General features: G+C 36.5%; 1 protein-coding gene across 46 annotated transcripts in view; it reads right to left on the bottom strand.

The window, feature by feature from the left end:
* The window catches only part of SIPA1L1 (signal induced proliferation associated 1 like 1), a 397,653-nt gene that overhangs the window by 100,716 nt on the left and 277,291 nt on the right, over positions 1–19,646 (bottom strand). The window lies entirely within an intron of this gene.

Raw genomic sequence — 19,646 nt, 5'->3', positions numbered from 1 at the left:
GATATCCAGAATTTACAAAGAACTCAAGCAGATTTACAGGAAAAAAACAAACAAGCCCATTCAAAAGTGGGCAAAGGATATGAACAGATACTTTACGAAAGAAGACATATATGAGGCCAACAATCATATGAAAAAATGCTCATCGTCACTGGTCATCAGAGAGATGCAAATCAAAACCACATTGAGATACCATCTCACGCCAGTTAGAATGGCGATCATTAAAAAATCTGGAGGCAACAGATGCTGGAGAGGATGTGGAGAAAAAGGAACACTTTTACACTGTTGGTGGGAGTGTAAATTAGTTCAACCATTGTGGAAGACAGTGTGGCGATTCCTCAAGGCCTTAGAAATAGAAATTCCATTTGACCCAGCAATCCCATTACTGGGTATATATCCAAAAGACTATAAATTGTTCTACTATAAGGACACATGTACACGAATGTTCATTGCAGCACTGTTTACAATAGCAAAGACCTGGAATCAACCCAAATGCCCATTGATAATAGACTGGATTGGAAAAATGTGGCACATATACACCATGGAATATTATGCAGCAATCAGAAATGATGAGTTCGTGTCGTTTGTAGGGACATGGATGAATCTGGAGAACATCATCCTCAGCAAACTGACACAAGAACAGAAAATGAAACACCGCATATTCTCACTCATAGGTGGGTGATGAAAAATGAGAACACATGGACACAGAAAGGGGAGTACTAAACACTGGGGTCTATTGGGGGGAAAAGGGGAGGGCCAGTGGGAGGGGGAGGTGGGGAGGGATAGCCTGGGGAGAAATGCCAAATGTGGGTGAAGGGGAGAAGAAAAGCAAAGCACACTGCCATGTGTGTACCTACGCAACTGTCTCGCATGCTCTGCTCATGTACCCCAAAACCTATAATCAAATAAAAAATTAAAAAAAAAAAAAAAAAACTTTCTTCATAACACCATTAAGAATCAATCTGGTATTTCCATGGACATATGCACTCAGGTGCATATGTCAAATTGCTGGCATCTTAGCATGAATCAAACAGTGGCTCCAAACTATACCAGCACTCCTTGTGTTCTTTTTCTCTGCTATACAGTTACCCCTTTCCCAAATAAAAATCCAGTTAAAAATGTCCTTGATGAATCAAATATTAACTTGTACTAAATGTAGACATTGAGTATATGCTTTTTAATATTCCATGTGATGAAATGAAGTGTATATATAAAGCATCTTCTGCCTACTGAAGTACTTTATGTTATCTCAAAAGGAGAAGCACTTGTTCAACTGAGCGGGAAGATGAACTGTGTCTCTTTCATAGAAGACTGCTAGGCAGAATAATTTTCCCCTCAACCCACCTAGTTTCTAATCCCTAGATCCTGTGAATATTTACATGTTAACTGTAAAGGGGAACTCAGATTACAGATGGATTGCTAATTAGCATATGGGGAGAGTAGCCTGGATTATCCAGATGGGCCCAATGACTGAAAGGTCCTTAAAAGTGGAAGAGGAAGGCAGAAAATGATAATCAGAAAAAGACAATGGAGGCAAGGCGAGGTCAGAGGGATGCAACACTGCTGGCTTTGGAGATGGAGGGCTATGAGCCAAGGCGCATGGACAGCCACTAAAAGCTGAAAAAGCCAAATACAGATTGATCCTTGGAGCCCCTACAAAGAACACAGGCCTGCCAACGCCTTGATTTTAGCCCAGTGAGACCCATGTTGAATTTCTAACTTACAGAACTGTAAAATAATGAATCTTTTTTTTTAAGGAATTGAGTAGGAGTAATTTCTTATAGCAGCAATAAATACATAACTAAAATCACTATTTTCATATGAAAGAACAAACAACAAATTATAATTATGCAGGCTTGTATATTTGGGAGATATTGTCTTGAAAATAAAAAGGAAAATCTGTTACTTCAGCAAAAGCAACTGACAATATTTCCTGACAATAACAGAATTTAAGCTCTAAAGCAAAATTTAAATTTTGGGAAACATACCAAAAGGGTATAAGTTTTTGGTATAAGTTCTCACTATGAGCTTGAGAGCTTCCTAACACTTAAATCTTTTTCTAATAAGATCAACTGAATATTTTCATTATTGTAAACTAAGTAAACACTTACAAAATCTGCATAAAATAACCAATTTTTCCAAATGACTGACGCATGAAATTACAAAATCATGGATGAGTAAAAGAGTCATTCAAGGCCAGTCATGGTGGTTCATGCCTGTAATCCTAGCACTTTGGGAGGCCAAGGCAGGAGGATCACTTGAGGCTAGGAGTTCAAGACCAGCCAGGGCAACACAGTGAGACCCTGTCTCTGTAAAACAAAAAAAAAATTAGGTGGGTATGGCGGCACGTGCTTGCAATTCCAGGACTTGGAAGCTAAGGTGGGAGGATGGCTTAAGCCCAGGAGATCAAGGCTGTAGTAAGCCATGATTATGCCACTGCACTCCAGCCTGGGCAACAGAGTTCTATCTTGTCTTAAAAAAAAAAAAAAAAAAAAAAAAGATTCATTCAAAGTGCATGAAAGTCAATGCATTTTTAATTTAACAGAATACACTCATATTTCAGATTCCACATTGCTATTAACCTTTAAGAAACCACCATTTGTTGAGTTTTGGTGTTATATCAGAGGAAAATATCCACAATGAACTGAAAGGGCCATACAAAAGTCCTTCCTTTTCCAAATACATAAACTCTTGGGAGGCCAGATTTTCTTCATCTACTCCAACCAAAACAACATATTGTAACAGACTGACAGCAGATGCACATATGTGAGTACAACTGCCTTCTATTAAGCCAGACATTAAAGAGAGCTGCAAAAATAATACTTTCTTTGCCCTAGTTTCCATTTTAGAAAACTTTTTTTCACAAACATGATACTTACATTAACATGTAATCATTTTATTATTTTTAAAATAACAATATTTTAAAATTTGTTTTGATTGGAATGTTGTAAATAAACACAAACAAAAAAGTTGAATAAACAAAAACTCTTTGGGATCTTTAACTTTTAAAAGAGTGAAGGAACTCAGACATAAACATCTGAGAACTGTATTGCTATGCTTTCTTTTCCATTTCTCTAATGACGAAAAAAGTCATCTAACTTTTCTTGTTCATTGGTTATTTTGATAACCTTTCTTCTGAAAATCAGGATTTTTCCCCTTGGCTGCTGTTAAGATCCTCTGTTTATCACTAGTTTGAAACAATTTGATGTGTGTTGGTGTCATTTTCTGCATGTTTCTTATTCTTAGGGTTCATTGAGTTTCTTGGGTCTGCTTGCATCGTATGTGGAAAATCTGGAACTATTATTTCCTCGACTACTTTTTCAGGTAGTTCCTAACTCCTCTGAGGACTCCAATTATATGAATATTAGGTGAGGTGAAGTCATGTCACAGTACATTGGATTAATGCTGGTTTTTTGCAATTGTTTCTATTGCTATGTCATCAAGTTCACTAATCTTTTCTTCTACAATGTCTATAATGCTATTAATTCTATCCACTGTATTTTTCAACTCAGATATTATAGCTTTCATATCTATAAATAGAAAATGTTTATGTTTTCCAGATTTCTACTTAATATGTTCAATCTTCCCACTTCCTGAACTTATAAAAAGACATCAGAGTCATTTTTGTGGTTTTAATTATTTAATTATTTTCTCTCCTTCCCCACTATAGGTCATATGTTCCCGCTTACAGTTTTTAATTAAATAACTGTTCGTCAGATATTATGAATATTTCCTGGGTACGTGCTGGATATTGTTGTGTTCCTATAAAGTATTATTGAGCTGAGTTCTGGATCACATTTAAATTGCTTGGCAATAGTTTGAGCCTTTCAGTTCTTGCTTTTAAACTCTGGTTGTGCCAGAGCAGTATTTAGTCTAAGGATAATTCTGCCCCAATATTGAGGCAAAAGCAACGAGGCTCTACTCAATGCCACGTAAATTATGAGGTTTTCCAGTCTGGTTTGCAGGAGTTGAAACTACTTGCACTAGGAGTAGACTGCTTATTACTTAGGGCTTTCTCCTCCTTGATACTCTCTGTGCTCTGCAAATTCTAGTCTCCCCGGACTCACATGTCAGTCTCAATCAGGGAGGCCTCTGGGCTTCAACTGGGTATCCCCTCCCTATACTGTAGCCTGGAAACTCTCTTCAGGCAGAAAGCTGGTGCAGTCTTAGGTTTCACCTCATTTGTGTCCCACCTCCCAGGCAATCAATATCCTTCACTGCCTGATGTCCAACATTATAAAAAGCATTGTTTCATTGTTTTGTCTAGTTTTTAAGTTGTTTCAGATGGAAGGTTAAAATGAAGCCCCTCTTGCTTAATCTTATCAAGAAGCAGAAATTTGCCTTCAGTTTTTAAATCAACTTTATTGATGTACAACTTCTGAATAGTAAATACATCTGTTTGAGGTATATAAGTTAATAACTTCTGACAAACCCCCAACACAATCAAAATACAGAACATTTCCATTACCCGAATAGCTCCTGGTTCCTTTTTGCAGTCCATCCCTACATCATCTAACAGCTTCAGGCAACCACTGTCCTAATTATTATTTTTTTTTTACTATAAATTAGTTTTGTCTACATTTTAAAGAATTTTGGGGGGGAATAAAATTCATTGTGAGGGATACTCTTTGAGCACTTTAGAAATGTCTTCTGGCTTCTACTTTTTCTTCAGGCTTTATAGCCCAGTAAATGTTTAACAGTCTTGTTGTTCTTTGAAGGTATTTTTCCATCTGGCTATTTTAAAAGATTTTTCTTTTTATTTTCAGCAATTTTTACTATGAGCCTACATTTGATTTTCTTTAATATTACCTTGCTTAGGGTGGACATAGCTCTTTGATTATATCTTAATGCACACCTTTCATCAGTTCTGGAAATTTCTCTATTAGCATTTCCTCAAATATTGCTTTTATTTCCAAATAATGCATAAATATCGCCTCTTCTTCTGGAAATCCAATCATATATATATTTTGCCATTACCCACATGCCTTTCAGACATATTTCTGTATTTTTCCATGTTTTCTTGTCTCCATTCTTCAGATATAATTTTTCTGATAATCTGTCTACACCAACTCTTTCTCTTCTACTGTGTCTAATATACTCTTAAACACAGCTACTGTTAAATGAGTCTAACTTTAGGGGGAGTTTAGTTTTAGAGTTTCAAGATAGGCTGGGTGTGGTGGCTCATGCCTGCAATCCCAAGCACTTTGGAAGGCCAAGGCGGGTGGATTACTTGAGGTCAGGAGTTCGAGACCAGCCTGGCCAACATCGTAAAACCCCGTTTCTACTAAAAATACAAAAATTAGCCAGGTGTGAGGCACATGCTTGTAATCTCAGCTAGCTGGCAGGCTGAGGCTCGAGAACCACTTGAACTCAGGAGGTGGAGGTTGCAGTGAGCCGAGATCGTGCTACTGCACTCCAGCCTAGGTGACAGTATGAGACTCCATCTCAAAGAAAATAAAAGAAGTATTTCAATATGATTGTTTTACAGATTTGAGTTCTCTAGTGAGCCTTGAATTCAATTTGTAATCTACAAAGCCCTATAAAAGCTCTGATTTGATCTGATCACTGAAAGCTCTGATCTGTCTCCTTTTTATCTGCTGCTTTATGCTAGATGTAGAAGCCCCAAGATTCTTACCTATCAGCAAATGTCTAAGGGAAAAAAGCACTGTAAAATATTGCTAGTCTTGATAAATCCCCATTTCTCAATATTTTTTTTCTAGATCAAGCTCTTTTATTTTTTTTGAGACAGAGTCTTGCTCTGTTGCCCAGGCTGGAGTGCAGTGGTGCAATCTCGGCTCACTGCAACCTCCACCTCCCAGGTTGTAGCAATTCTCCTGTCTCAGTTTCCTGAGTAGCTGAGACTATAGGCGCACGCTACCATGCCCAGCTAATTCTTGTATTTTTAGTAAAGCAGTGTTTCCCTTTGCTGGCCAGACTGGTCTGAAACTCCTGACCTTGTGATCTGTCTGCCTCGGCCTCCCAAAGTGCTGGGATTACAGCCATGAACCACCGTGCCCAATCTAGATCAAGCTCTTGGTGCCACATCTAAGAATTCTTAACCAAGCTCAATGTGCCAAAGTTTCCCCTATGTTTTTCTCAAGGAAATCTTAATTCTTGTAGATATCAATCCATGATCTATTTGAATCAATTTTTGATGCTTAAAAGTCAAGGTTTATGCAGGGGTCACGGTGGCTCACGCCTGTAATCCCAGCACTTTGGGAGGCTGAGGTGGGTAGATCACTTGAGATAAGGAGTTCAAGACCAGCTTGGCTAACATGGTGAAACCCTGTCTCTACTAAAAATAGAAAACTTAGCCAGGCATGGTGATACGCACCTGGATTCTCAGCGACTTGGGAGACTGAGGCATGAGAATCGCCTGAACTCGGAGGCAGAGGTTCAGTGAGCCAAGATCATGCCATTGAAATCCAGCCTGGGCAACAGAGCAAGACTCAGTCTCTTAAAAAAAAAAAAACACCAAAAAGTCCAGGTTCATTATTTTGTTTATGGATGTCCATTTGTACCAGCACTGTCTGAAAAGCCTATCTTTCCTCCACTGAATTGCTTTTACATCTATGCCAAAAATCAGCTACATATATTTGTGTGAGGTTATTCTCCATTTCTCATTTCCCTGTTCTACTGATCCCTGTGTCTATCCTCCCAGCAATGCCACACAGTCTTGGCTACTGTAGCTATATAACATGTCTTGAAATGGGAATAATTTCTCCCACACTAATTCCTCTTTCTCAAATTGTTTTAGGTATTCTAGTTCCTTTGTTTTTCCATGTAAACTTTAGAATAATCTTGTCGATAACTAAAAAAAGGCTTGCTGGAATTCTGATAAAAATTAAGAAATTAAACTTTATATAAGTTTGGAGAAAACTGACATGATAATGTATCTTGACTCTCTCAATTTATGAACATATTCTGCCTCTCCATTTATTTAGTTCTTTGGTTTTTTTTTAGAGACAGGACTTAATCTGTCACCCAGGCTGCAGTGTAGTAGGATAATCATAGTTCATGGCAGCCTTGAAACCTGGGCTAAAGCGATCCTCCTGCCTCAGCCTCCTGAGTAACTGGAGCTACAGGTGTACACCACACCTGGTTAAATTTTTAAAATTTTTTTGTAGAGATAGGATCTCACTACATTGCCCAGGCTGCTCTTGAACTATCAGTTCAAGCAATCCTCCTTCCTTGGCCTCCCAAAATGCTAGAATTATAGAAGTAGCCATCATGCCCAGCATTAGGGTTTTGTTCAAAATACAAGTTCTATTCATGTTTTGTTAGTTGCATGCTCAAGTTTTTGTTTATGTTTTGAGATGAGGTCTCACTGTGTTGCCTGGGCTTGTCTTAAACTCCTGGGTTCAAGTGATCTTTCTGCTTCCTGAGTATCTGGGATTACAGGCACATGCTACAATGTCTGGCTCCAAGTTTTGTTTGTTTGTTTGCTTAGGGACTGTAAATAGTATATTTTAATTTCAGTGTCCACATATTCACTGAAAGAAATCTAATTGAGTTTTATAAGTTGGTGTTGAATGGTACACAACCTTGCTAAACATATTTTGTAGTTTCAGATTGTTTGTTTATAGATTCCTTAGGGTTTTGTACATAGATCGGCATGTCATCTGAAATAGGAGTTTTATTTTTCCCATTCCTGTATCCATATGCCTTTTCTTTTTCTTGCCTTATTGCACTGACTAGAATTTCCCATTCTATGCTGAATAGCAGTGGTAGCAGCACATAACCTTCCCTTTCTCCAGTCTCACTATTAAGAAAAATGCAAGCTATAGAAGTTTTGTGGATGTTCTTCATAAAGCTGAGAAAGTTTCTAGTTTTCATCAAAACTAAGTTCAAATTTTATCAAATGGTTTTTCTCCATCACTTGATATTATCATGTGATTTTTCTTCTTTAGTCTGTTAGTATGATGGGCTACAGTAAATTGATTTTTCAACATTGAATCAGTTTTGCATCTCTAGAATAAATCCAACTAGGTCATGGTCTACAATATTTTTTTCTACTTTATTACATTTGCTAATTTTTTTTTTCCAAGGAATTTTACATGTACATTCATGAGGGGTGGTCAGTAGTTTGTTCTTTCCTACCTTTGTCTGGCTTTGGTATTAGGGCTTCATAAAGTGAAATTTAAAATGTTCCTTATCTTGTATTTTCTGGAAGCAATTGTGCAGAACTGGTGATAATCTTTCTTGAAATGTTAGGTAGAATTCTCCAAGAAAACCATCTGGCCCAGTACATTTCATTTTTGGAGTTTTAAAGTTTTGAATTTAATTTTTTTCAATAATCATAGGGCTATTCAAATATTCTATTTCAGTTAGCTGAGTTGTGACAGTGTTTTTTGAGGAGTTGTCCCATTTCATCTTGTCAAAATTATATGTATTCAGTTGTATACAGTATGTCTTCAATATACTGTTGCTACTGGGAGGGTTGGTGGTAACATCTCATTTCATTCCTGATACAGTAGTACTCTCGTATTCATGAGGGATATGTTCCAAGACCTTCAGTGAAGCCTGAAACCGTGGATAGTACCAAACCCTATATAACTATATACCATGTTTTTCTCTATGCCTAGAAATCTATAATAAAGTTGTTATTTTTTTTAAGAGTCTCATTCTGTCACACAGCCTGGAGCCCAGTGGCTTGATCATGGTTTACTAAAGTCTCCAACTTCTGGACTCAATTGATCCTCCTGCTCAGTCTCTTGAGTAGGTAGAACCACAGACATGAGCCACCAAGAGCGGATAAATTTTTTTATGTTTCATAGAGATGCTGTCTCACTATGTTGCCCAGGCTGATCTTGAACTTCTGCCCTCAAGTGGTCCTCCCACTTCAGCCTCCTGAGTTGCTGAGATTATAGATTTGAGCCACTGAGCCCAGCTCAATAAAATTTAATTTATAAATCAAACAGTAAGAAATTAACAACTAGTTATAAAATAGATCAATTATAACAATATAATAAGTGAATGTACTCTCTCAAAATACCTCATTGTATTGTACTCTGCTATTTTCAGACCACAGTTGACTGCAGAAAGTGAAACCATGAATAATGAGGGACTACTGTGTTGACAAGATTTGTATCATCTCTGTTTTTCTTTCTCAGTCTTATTAGAGGATTTTCAATGTTATCAATTTTTTCAAACATCTAGCTGTGTGTGTGTACAGGATCTGGGCTTTATGAAAAAATTTTAAGGCACCAAAGATGTAGCTTTTTTTTTTTTTTTAAGACAGAGTCTCATTCTGTCATTTAGGCTGGAGTGCAGTGGCACAGTCTTGGCTCACTGCAACCTCTGCCTCCTAGGTTCAAGTAAATCTGCCTCAGCCTCTTGAGTAGCTGGGACTACAGGTGGGTGCAAACATGGCCCAGCTAATTTTTGTATTTTTAGTAGAGACGCAGTTTCACCATGTTGGCCAGGCTGGTCTCAAGTGTTGGGATTATAGGTATCGGCCACCACTCCCAGCCAGATCTAGCTTTTTCTTTCATTAATTTCCTTTAATGTTTTTCTATTTTCAATTTCATTAACTTATGCTCTATACCATTTCCTTCTTTCTACTTGCTTTGGATTTATTTTGTTCTTTTCTTTCCAGTTACGACCTTAGATTTCTGGTTTGAGATGTTCTGTCTTTTCTAATGCAGCATTTAGTACTGTACATTTCCCCCTCAGCCTGCTTTAATTGTATCCCACAAAATCTCATATGTTGTCTTTTCCTTCCCATTCAGTTTACATATATTTTTTCATTTCCCTTGAAGTGTGTTCTTTGACCCAATGGTTATTTAGAAATCTGGTTTTTAGTTTCCAAGTGCCTAGAGATTTTTCTATTATGTTTGTTATTTCTAGTTTGATTCCATTTTGATTAGAAAACACACTTTTTGTCATTTTATTTCTTTTAAATTTGAGGATGTTTATTTCATGGGACAGGATATAGTATATCTTGGCATACATTCCATGTGCACATTAAAAGAACATGTATTCTGCTGTTGTGAGTGAAGTATTTTATGTCAATTAGATATTTTTAGTTGATTTTGTGAAGTTCTATGTCTTTGCTGTTTTTGTCTAGTTGTCCTTCCCATTGCTGAAGGAGAGATGCTAAAGTCACCAACTGTAATTGTGTATTTACCCATTTCTCCTTTTAGTTTCATCTATCTTTTTTTTTTTCCTTCACATTACAGCCGTTTGATGCATACGTATTTAGAATTGCTGCCTTCTCGGTGGATTGACCTCTTCATCATTATGTAATGATCCTTTCTGTTTCTGTTAATTTCTTTGCTCTGAAGTCCACTTTATCTGACATTATTAAGCCATTATAGCTTTCGTTTGATTCATGTTTGCATGGTACATCTTTTTCCATTCTTTCCTTTCAACTTACTTATTCAAGCAACTCTGTAGTTTATATAATTGGACAATGCTTTTTAAAATCCATTCTGCCTACCTCTGTCTTTTAATTGGTATATTTAGATCTTTTGCTTCCAATGAACTAATTTCTGCATTAGAGTTTAAGTCTGTCATTTTATCTTATTTTTCATTTATTTGCTTTACCTTGTCTTTCTGAGAATTACTTGAGTGTTCTTTAGAATTCCTTTTTGATTAATCTATAGAGCTTTTGAATGTATTTCTTAGTCTTAAGTTTTTTTAGTGATTGCTCTATTATTACTATATATCTTTATCTACATAGCTGATATCTACATGCATCAACATTTTACCAATTGAAGCAAAGTGTAGAAACTTTACCTCTCTTAGTCTCTTTACTCCCCCCATTTATAAAATACTTACATTTTAAAATTCCTGTATATATGTTTGAAAAACACTGTAGTTTTTGCTTCAATTGACAAAATAATTTAGGAAACTCATTAAGAAAAATATTTATCCATATTTTTACTCTTTCCTTCTCTCTCAAGTTCCAAGATCCTCCTGCCCTTTTTTCTTGAGGATGGGAGTTTTGCCTTTGTTACCCAGGCTGGAGTGCAGTGGTATGATCTCAGCTCACTACAACCTCTGCCTCCTAGGTTCAAGCAATTTTCTTGCCTCAGCCTCCCAAGTAGCTGGAATTATAAGCGCAGGCCACCACACCTAGCTAATTTTTTGTATTTACAGTAAGACAAGGTTTCATCATGTTGGCCAGGCTTGTCTCAAACTCCTGAAGTCAGGTAATCCACCCACCTCGGCCTCCCAAAGTGCTGGGATTACACGTGTGAGTCATTGTGCCCTCCCAAGATCTCTTCTATCACTTCCTTTCTGTTTAGACAACTTAGCCACTTTTAAAGGGTAGGTCTACTCATAACAGTTCTCTTAATTTTCCTTCATCTGAGATATCTCAAGTGTCACTCCTAAAGGATATTCTCCCTGAACACAGAATTCTGGGTTGACAGTTCTTTTCTTCCATCTCTTGAAAAATTATCATGCCACTTCTTTCTGGCCTCCATGGTTCCTGATGAAAAATCTGTGATTCAAATTGTTCTTCTCTTATAGGTAACATGTCATTTCTCTTTTGCCTTTTTTTTTCCATATTTAGTGTTCAAAAATTTTACTATGATGTGTCTTGCTGTGACTTCTTTGGGTTTATACTGTTTGGGATTTGCTCAGTTTCCGGTTGTCAGTATAAGCAGTGATTTTGAATTGAATTCTGGACATCTGAGATATTAACCTACAAGACCCTGGATCTTATTTAAATCCTCCATTTAGAAGGCTTTCTTTATTACTAGGTTTCTTTATTGCTAGGTGGAGCTGAACTTCAAGTTCCCTCCATGACATCTAAGGGAAGCGGGAACCTGAACTGCTAAACAGTGGAGAGAGTTCCAGCTCCCTATTAGGTCTCTCCTAACACCACCCTGGCTGGTATCAGGCATGCATGGTTACTACTCCCCGTGTGGCTTTCACTGACACTTTGATAAGGAGATTCTCTATTGCTGGGTGTGCCAAATGTTTGACTCTCCACCAGGCCTCTTCTGATGCCACACAGTGGGGAGCTGGAGGGGTGCTTCATTACCACTACAGTGATGAAGGTTCCAGCCCCTCAGTTACCCTTCTCTAATAATGCCTCAGGCAAGGATTAGGGAAGAGGAGAGGCTATGGGTTTTTGTTTGTTTGCTTGTTTTTGTAGTGCTCAGTTGGAGTAGAGAGGTTCCTGTTTTAGTTTTCTGTGTAAGTTTGTCCTTTTTTGGTTTTTTGGTTCTTTTGCAAAAAATAACAGACTTTTGGGGGACATTTTGGCTTTGCCTGTAGGCATTTCTGACTTCTTCAGCCCAAGACTGGAATATCTCAGCAAAGCGAAAACCCAGGGACCTCACAGCTATGCCATTCCTGAGATCTCAATGTCCCTAACCAGCCTGCTGCTTCTCTCCACCTTTCAGATTCATTTTATGTTTGTTTTATACACGTGTACAAGCTTACTGAGTGTACCTAGCAGGAATAATACAGAGAAAAACATCTACTCCATCTTTCCAGAATCTAAAGTCCAAACTTAGCTTTAAAAATATTTTGTCCAATTTTCCTGGTTATTCTCAATGGGTGGGCTGGTCTGCAATGCCATTACTGAAAGTAAAGACCTTGGTCATTCAAACAACAACAAAAAATTCATGTAATTCATATTATTTGCTTTGATTTGTTCTTTATATACATAACTCTCTTAACTACTTCCTGAAAATAAATCTCTATACTGTCCTCCAAAAAGAATGGCAAAGAAACTAGAAAAATTCAGTGTTGAGAGCAAAAAAATGCCAGTTAGAAAATGTATATCCTTCTTGGGAATTACTAACAAAAATCCAACTGCTTTAAAAAAAAATGACATGTGGATACTAAGTAGTAAAGTTCAAAAAAAATCTGACAGAGATGCTTTCAAAATTATTTATATACAAATACACAGACATACTCTAATCTATTTTTATATTTGGCATAATGTAAAGAAAATATTCTACACACTCAGTAATTTTATCTAATAACGTGTTGTTCAAAATTTCTCACAAAGATAAAAAGCTTCATATTAGGGATTATGTTGATACTAAATGTACCCAATATTTTTGACACTGAGATAAATTTCAATTATATAGAAAAAAAGTCTTCATTGCAGTACTGTTTGTAATAGAGAAGGCAGAAATCTACACATGAATGCCCATCAATAGAGAAACTGATGGAATAAACTACGGTACAGCAGTACAACGGAATATTATGCAGTAGTAGAAATACTGGGAAATCATTCTATGTACTGACAAAAAAAAATCTGAAAAATATATTACTAAATGTAAAAAGCAAGTGTCTATAGCCTATTATATTTTGTATAAGGGGTAAAATAAAGCTGCATATGCATATTTGGTGGTACATGCATAAAGAAATAGAAATACATAAATTAACAGGGTGATAGCTATGAGGGAGGAGAGAAAGAGGTCACAGGAACCCCACAATGTAAACATAGTCATATTGCTTTGATTTTGGGACCATTTGAAACTACCGCCTACTTCAAATAAATCCTATAGGAAAGAAATTAACTTTCTATTTTAAAGCTGAATTTAAAACACAATCCACAATTCAAAATCCAGAAAGCTGAAATGTCTGCCACCAGTTCCTGTGTCTTTTTGAATTGTGAATCAGAGTCCTCACCTGTGGTCTTATTCTTACTGTGTTCTATCACTGCAAACTGCAATCCTACCATAGCCACATGTCTTCCAAATGCTAATGCTATTGGTTCCATTAATCACAGAATCTTCTCATTGGAAGGGACTCCATCCTGTCATCCAATCCAGCCTCAGCCAGGAAAAAACAGGGATGGGCCAGCACAGAGTGATCACTACTTGCAAACACACAAGACAAAGCTACAGATGTCACTGCCTTCTTCCCCTGACTAGATGGCTGTTATGGCTGTTTCCTTCCTGAAAATGTACAGACAGATCTAACAGTTGTCTGGAATCAACTTGGTAGCCATCTGAACTCTAAACATGCATTTGCTAATATCATACTCTAAGAGAAGATTAAAATTCTAGAAATGGCAATTGTTCTGCCAAAGCTTCATTTATAGACAATCAGTTTTGGAAAAAATATTTCCCCAATGGGTCATTTTTCAAAACTAGCTGCCTGAATCAAAGAGAAAATGACTAGTCAAACTCATTTCTCTTCACAATAAAATAATGGAGCAAGGCAATGAATAGGCTAAGTCAGCAGAGAAATCCACTCATGTCCTTAATCAAAGGGTCAGTGCTATTCATTACCACATAAACATTGCTCATTTCCTTACATCCATTCTCGAGATATTTATTGCAGACTTAAATTAAATATGATCACTTTCTCTCTTAATCTATGAAAGATAACTTCTTAAAAATTTGAGAACCCAATAAATATTTTCATTTCACTGCATTCTAAATAATCTAGAAAAATGGTGACGATTCATTTAGGAAAAGTCATTACCATGTACATGAAACCTGACATTTCCTAATGAAAACAGAACTACCAATTTTCTCCACTGCAAACTAGCAACTGTACTGTAAATATTTATAAATCAGATCCATTCCAATTTTGTTTGGGTTTAACATATTACACTGAATACTGGGCACTGAAGTCTGCAACAATAATTCCAGTTTCTTCTCCCATTCATGGGGAGGGAAAGGAGGACAGGGTGGCTGATGTATTGGTTAAGAATGCAGGCTCTAGAGTCTAAGTGCCTGGATTCAAGACCAGCCTGCACAGACCCTTACTGTGATTAGTCTTTGTGTCTCAGTGCTCTTATCTATAAAACAGGAAAAATAATAGTTTCAAAGGATTCTGAGGATTAATTAATTCATGGAGACTATTTCACATAGTACGTGGCTTAGTCACTGTCAATAAAAATCATCTACTTTTCTTATTCCCTTACATGTGCCTCACACTCCTGCTCAGCAGGATTCCTTTCTGCCTCATGAACGCACTCTGTGCATCTGTCCTTCCAACCTTGTTCCTATTGTTCTGAGTATGGACCATCCAATTGCTTATTCCCTGGCCTGATGAAACCTTCTTTCTACCCAAGGCCCACCTCATTCTGATCCAGCTAACCAATTATGACTTGTCCCCATTGGCTTGGACCTCCATTGCTCTTTGTTTGCAATTCTCTTATTAGATTCATTATATTAACGGTGACATCCATTACAGTAATTTATGACCCTGTCTCCTTCATGGATAAAGACTATATCTTACTATCTTATTTTGTTCTCTACAGTATTTAACAACCCACATAGTCATACTTACAAAGCATTTATTGGATTTGAAACAGTCACACTTACTTGTGAAAGTAAGCATATGTCACCTACAACAGAAGCTCTCTCATAGGATATTTATAAAGATTAAATGAGATAATGCATTTAAAGGGCTACTAACAAGTTACTATCTTATTATCAACAGCTCCTATTTCTGAAATGTTTTATCATATGCCCAGCATTGTAATAAGCTTTACATGTGGGAACGCCTTAAACCAGGGCTTGACATAATCATCTTTCATTCTCGTTGCATAAAGTAGATGAAATATAGGTATTTTTAAATGATTGTTGATGAAAGATGGTTCTAATATGGCAAATTTAAAAGTATCTGAATTTTCTACATCATTTAAAAGTTAACTTGATTAAATGACAAAATTTCTAATAATTCACAGCAATATTTTTACAATTATTTATTTATTTTCTTAAGAGATGGGGGTCTCACTATGCTGCCCAGGCTGGTCTCAAACTCTTGGGCTCAAGTAATCCTCCTGCCTTGGCTTCCCAGAGTGCTGGGGTTACAGGTGTGAATCACAGCACCCAACTTACAGCATAGTTTTGAGGATCAAAATATTCCAATATTCTACACTGAATTCCTAATTAGAAATAAAAAAATAAAGATAACAGATTTTTTTAAAAAAACAATTAAAAACAAAGTAATTTAAGATATGTAAATAGGATCTTGGAAATCTTAAAACTGAAGAGCAGTATTATACAAATTTGTATCTAGTGCTCAAGACTATTAAGGGATGACAGGTAAGAAAAACAGCTCTGGGAACTTCTGTACAACTTAATCCCCTTGACTGTTTAATAGGCCAATCGCTGCAATCTACTGCAAAGGGTTGCTGTGAGGATTAAATCAGATTATGCCAGTAAAGTGATTAGAATACAGGAAAATGAAACGTATATTTATCTCATTTGTTTCTATCATGAGAGATGCCCCCAACTGTACTGCAAGTGAAGATCAAGATGCATGACAACAAGAATACAAATTTTCTAAAACATCAAATGTTCTTCTAAATTCTTACCAGTGTGAAAATATTAGCAGGTTAGTTTTGTCTTCTCACTGCCATTTTATATAACAATGAACATGGACATCAATAAGTAGTGAAAGGCTAGGCATGGTGGATCATGCCTGTACTCCCAGCACTTTGGAAGGCTGAGCGGGTGGATCACCGGAGGTCAGGAGTTCCAGACCAGCCTAGCCAACATGGTGAAACCCCATTTCTAATAAAAATGCAAAAATGAGTCAAGTGTGGTGGCACCCCTGGGTAATCCCAGCTGAGGTGGGAGTACTGTTTGAGCCTAGGAGGCGGAGGTTACAGTGAGCCGAGATGGCATCACTGTACTCCAACCTGGATGATAGAGTGAAAGCCAGTCTCAAAAAAAAAAAAAAAAATTAGTGAAAGTCCCAGAAAGGCATCAGGATGGAGAATGTAAAAGCTTGGATAAGCCCCAAAGAATAAGTTCATTTTCTAAAGTAAATTTCTTCAGGAATTGAAATGCCTACTTCAGCTCCCACATATATATCAAGTTAAATAAAAAACAAATTACTAGATTTTTGTGCAGTGCTTTCTATTTTACAGATAAAACTTTAATTTGTTTTTCTGTTCACTTTAGCTTTTAATAGTGGTAAAATGAGGAATTAAAGCACCAAAGTGTTGAAAGGCAAAATGCCACAATATAGGAAACAAATTGTGTCTTCTTTTTCAAAGCATGATTATGTAAGACAGTTAATAAAAAATAGAAAAGATATTAAAGGAATCATTTAAACCAAATGTAAAGAGATTTAAAGCTCTTTTTGATGAGTCCAGTTTCCTGGTATCACACTATGAATCTCTTTAAATATAAAGATATACAAAGCTGGATATTTTAAAATATGACGACACAGATGGAAACTAAAAATGCTTTGCAATGATTCATATGCATAATCCATTGCACTTATAAGCATTTCCTTTTTAAAATCTGTATTTGTAAAGGCACCAAAATAATCAGTTTCTCAAAATAATTCCAAGGCACTAATGAGATTTCCTACCAAAAAAATTACTCCCAAGACTAAAAGCCGAAGTATGCATGTCGTCTGCCTTATCTCAGTGCAATCCTGGCTTTGAATGCTGTGTGTATGGAGACAAAAAAGGCAGAGGCCAACCCCCGGTGCTCTTTAATTCCAGACACGGAGCTGTTCATATGGAATAGCATGCTTTGAACCTCTAGATGCCACTGCCTAGTAAAAACTACCCTCTAACAGTAATACTCCTGTTGAATGGGATGACATATTTAAGGCACTTACTTTCAAGGTAAAATTTAAGAGACTGACTGCCAAATTTTAATTTTGCCTAGTAAACATATTAAAGAAAACAAATATCATATATAATGATTAATAATTTATGAAGGAAGGGACATTTTAATAGTTAATACTTCCAAGAATAGGAAGGGCGTAATTTCAAAAGAATGGCCAGTTTTGTGAGTTAAATTTAACTTTGAGTTCAACTCTTTATAGTGTTCTTATCTTTCATATGTGGATAGGACTACTCTTAACAGATCAGCACCATCTGTGAACTGGCACTTGGCAATCACTAACAGAGGACACAAAATGTGTCAGAAATCCCCATAATGTCTACAACTAGGGCATCCATTTTGTATTTACTATAGTTAAAACAAAAGAACGGCAATAAATATCTCCTTTACATAAAAAAATGTTTTAATGGAAATTTCAAATGTTAAGTACATGACTATGTTATGTCTAAATGTTTTTATTCTCCTTAATAAACGCAGTAATAGAAATGACTGAATCAATAAAGTTGGACCTAATCACAGTTTTTCTATGCCTTTGTTAGAATAAATGTTCAGAATATTTACTGGAAAACAGCCTCCAGAATAGGTAAGTTTATACATAAGTAATCTTTTGAAGCATTCAAAGTGCATCAAATTTTCACATTACGAACAAGGATACTACTCATAGCATTCTTTAGATGTATGTGTCAAATAGACACTAGCTGTGCATTATGAAAAGTGAAATGGACAGAAAAGGCAAAGATTAGAAAAGAGACATCTGGCCAGGCGCAGTGGTGCATGCCTGTAATCCCAGCTAGTTGGGAGGCTGAGGCAGTTGAACAGCTTGAACCTGGGAGGCAGAGGTTGCAGTGAGCTGAGATCACATTACTGCCCTCCAGCTTGGGCAACAGAGTGAAACTCCGTCTTCCCAAAAAAAAAAAAAAAAGAGAGAGAGAGAGAGAAGGGGAGAAGAGAGGAGAGAAAAAAGAGAAAAGAAAAGAGATATCTAACTATTGCTTCATTATATATTCTCAGCGGCTGAATTAAAATAACAAATATACCTTAAAACTGATTTTTGGACTCCCATTCGTTTTAATAAAATTGGAATTTTTGATTAATTAAGGACATCCTATCCAAATTTTTTCACAAAATGACATTCACTACGTGGACCTTTCTGTGAAAAATGAACATAATGAGAAAATATGAAAGAAATAAATACAATACCTGAACCAATTTTATTTTTGGAGGAATTTTTTAATGTAATGTTGAAACTACTACCACCCACTATTAGGATGCAATATAGCTAAAATGCTAAAAGAAAGAATTAAAATAAGAGTATATAAAAATGTTATCTATAAAATTAGCCCATATGCTCAAATTATTCTAAGCACAATGTGAAATTTTACATTTTAAAAATCTTGGCTAGAATATACCTTTGGTGGTACTAATAGACTTTGAAACTTAAACTTTTAAGAACAGTGGGGTGAAGTGGCACAGACATTGAGGCAGACTATGTTTGCACCCTTGTTCCAAAACTTTTTTTTTTTGAGATGGAGTTTGCTCTTGTTACCCAGTCTGGAGTGCAATGGTGCAAACTCAGCTCACCGCAACCTCCGCCTCCTGGGTTCAGGCAATTCTCCTGCCTCAGCCTCCCGAGCAGTTGGGATTACAGGCATGCACCACCATGCCCAGATAATTTTTTTGTATTTTTAGTAGAGAAGAGACAAGGTTTCACCATGTTGACCAGGATGGTCTCGATCTCTTGACCTTGTGATCCACCCACTTTGGCCTCCCAAAGTGCTGGGATTACAGGCGTGGGCCACTGCGCCCGGCCCAAAACTTATTAACTGTGGGAAATTGAATTTATTACTTAATCTCTCTGAGCCTCAGAGGCCTTATCTCTAAAATGCAAATATAATAATAGTACCTTTCTCACAGGGTAGGGAGATTAAATGAGATAACATAGTGAAGGCACTGAGAGAAGAAACTTGCAAACATGCTCACTACTATTAATAATTTATTATTACTGTATTGTTATAAATATAACATTATTATTGCTGCTATTTATTCTCAGACACTTGAAAAATTTACTGTATATATAGATTATAAAAGAATTTAACATAGTTTAAAGTGTCCTATATATAAATTCTGACA

This window comes from Callithrix jacchus, chromosome 8, assembly GCF_049354715.1.
Source record: "Callithrix jacchus isolate 240 chromosome 8, calJac240_pri, whole genome shotgun sequence".
Classification (NCBI taxonomy): domain Eukaryota; kingdom Metazoa; phylum Chordata; class Mammalia; order Primates; family Cebidae; genus Callithrix; species Callithrix jacchus.
This window is presented reverse-complemented; position numbering and strand designations above follow the sequence as displayed.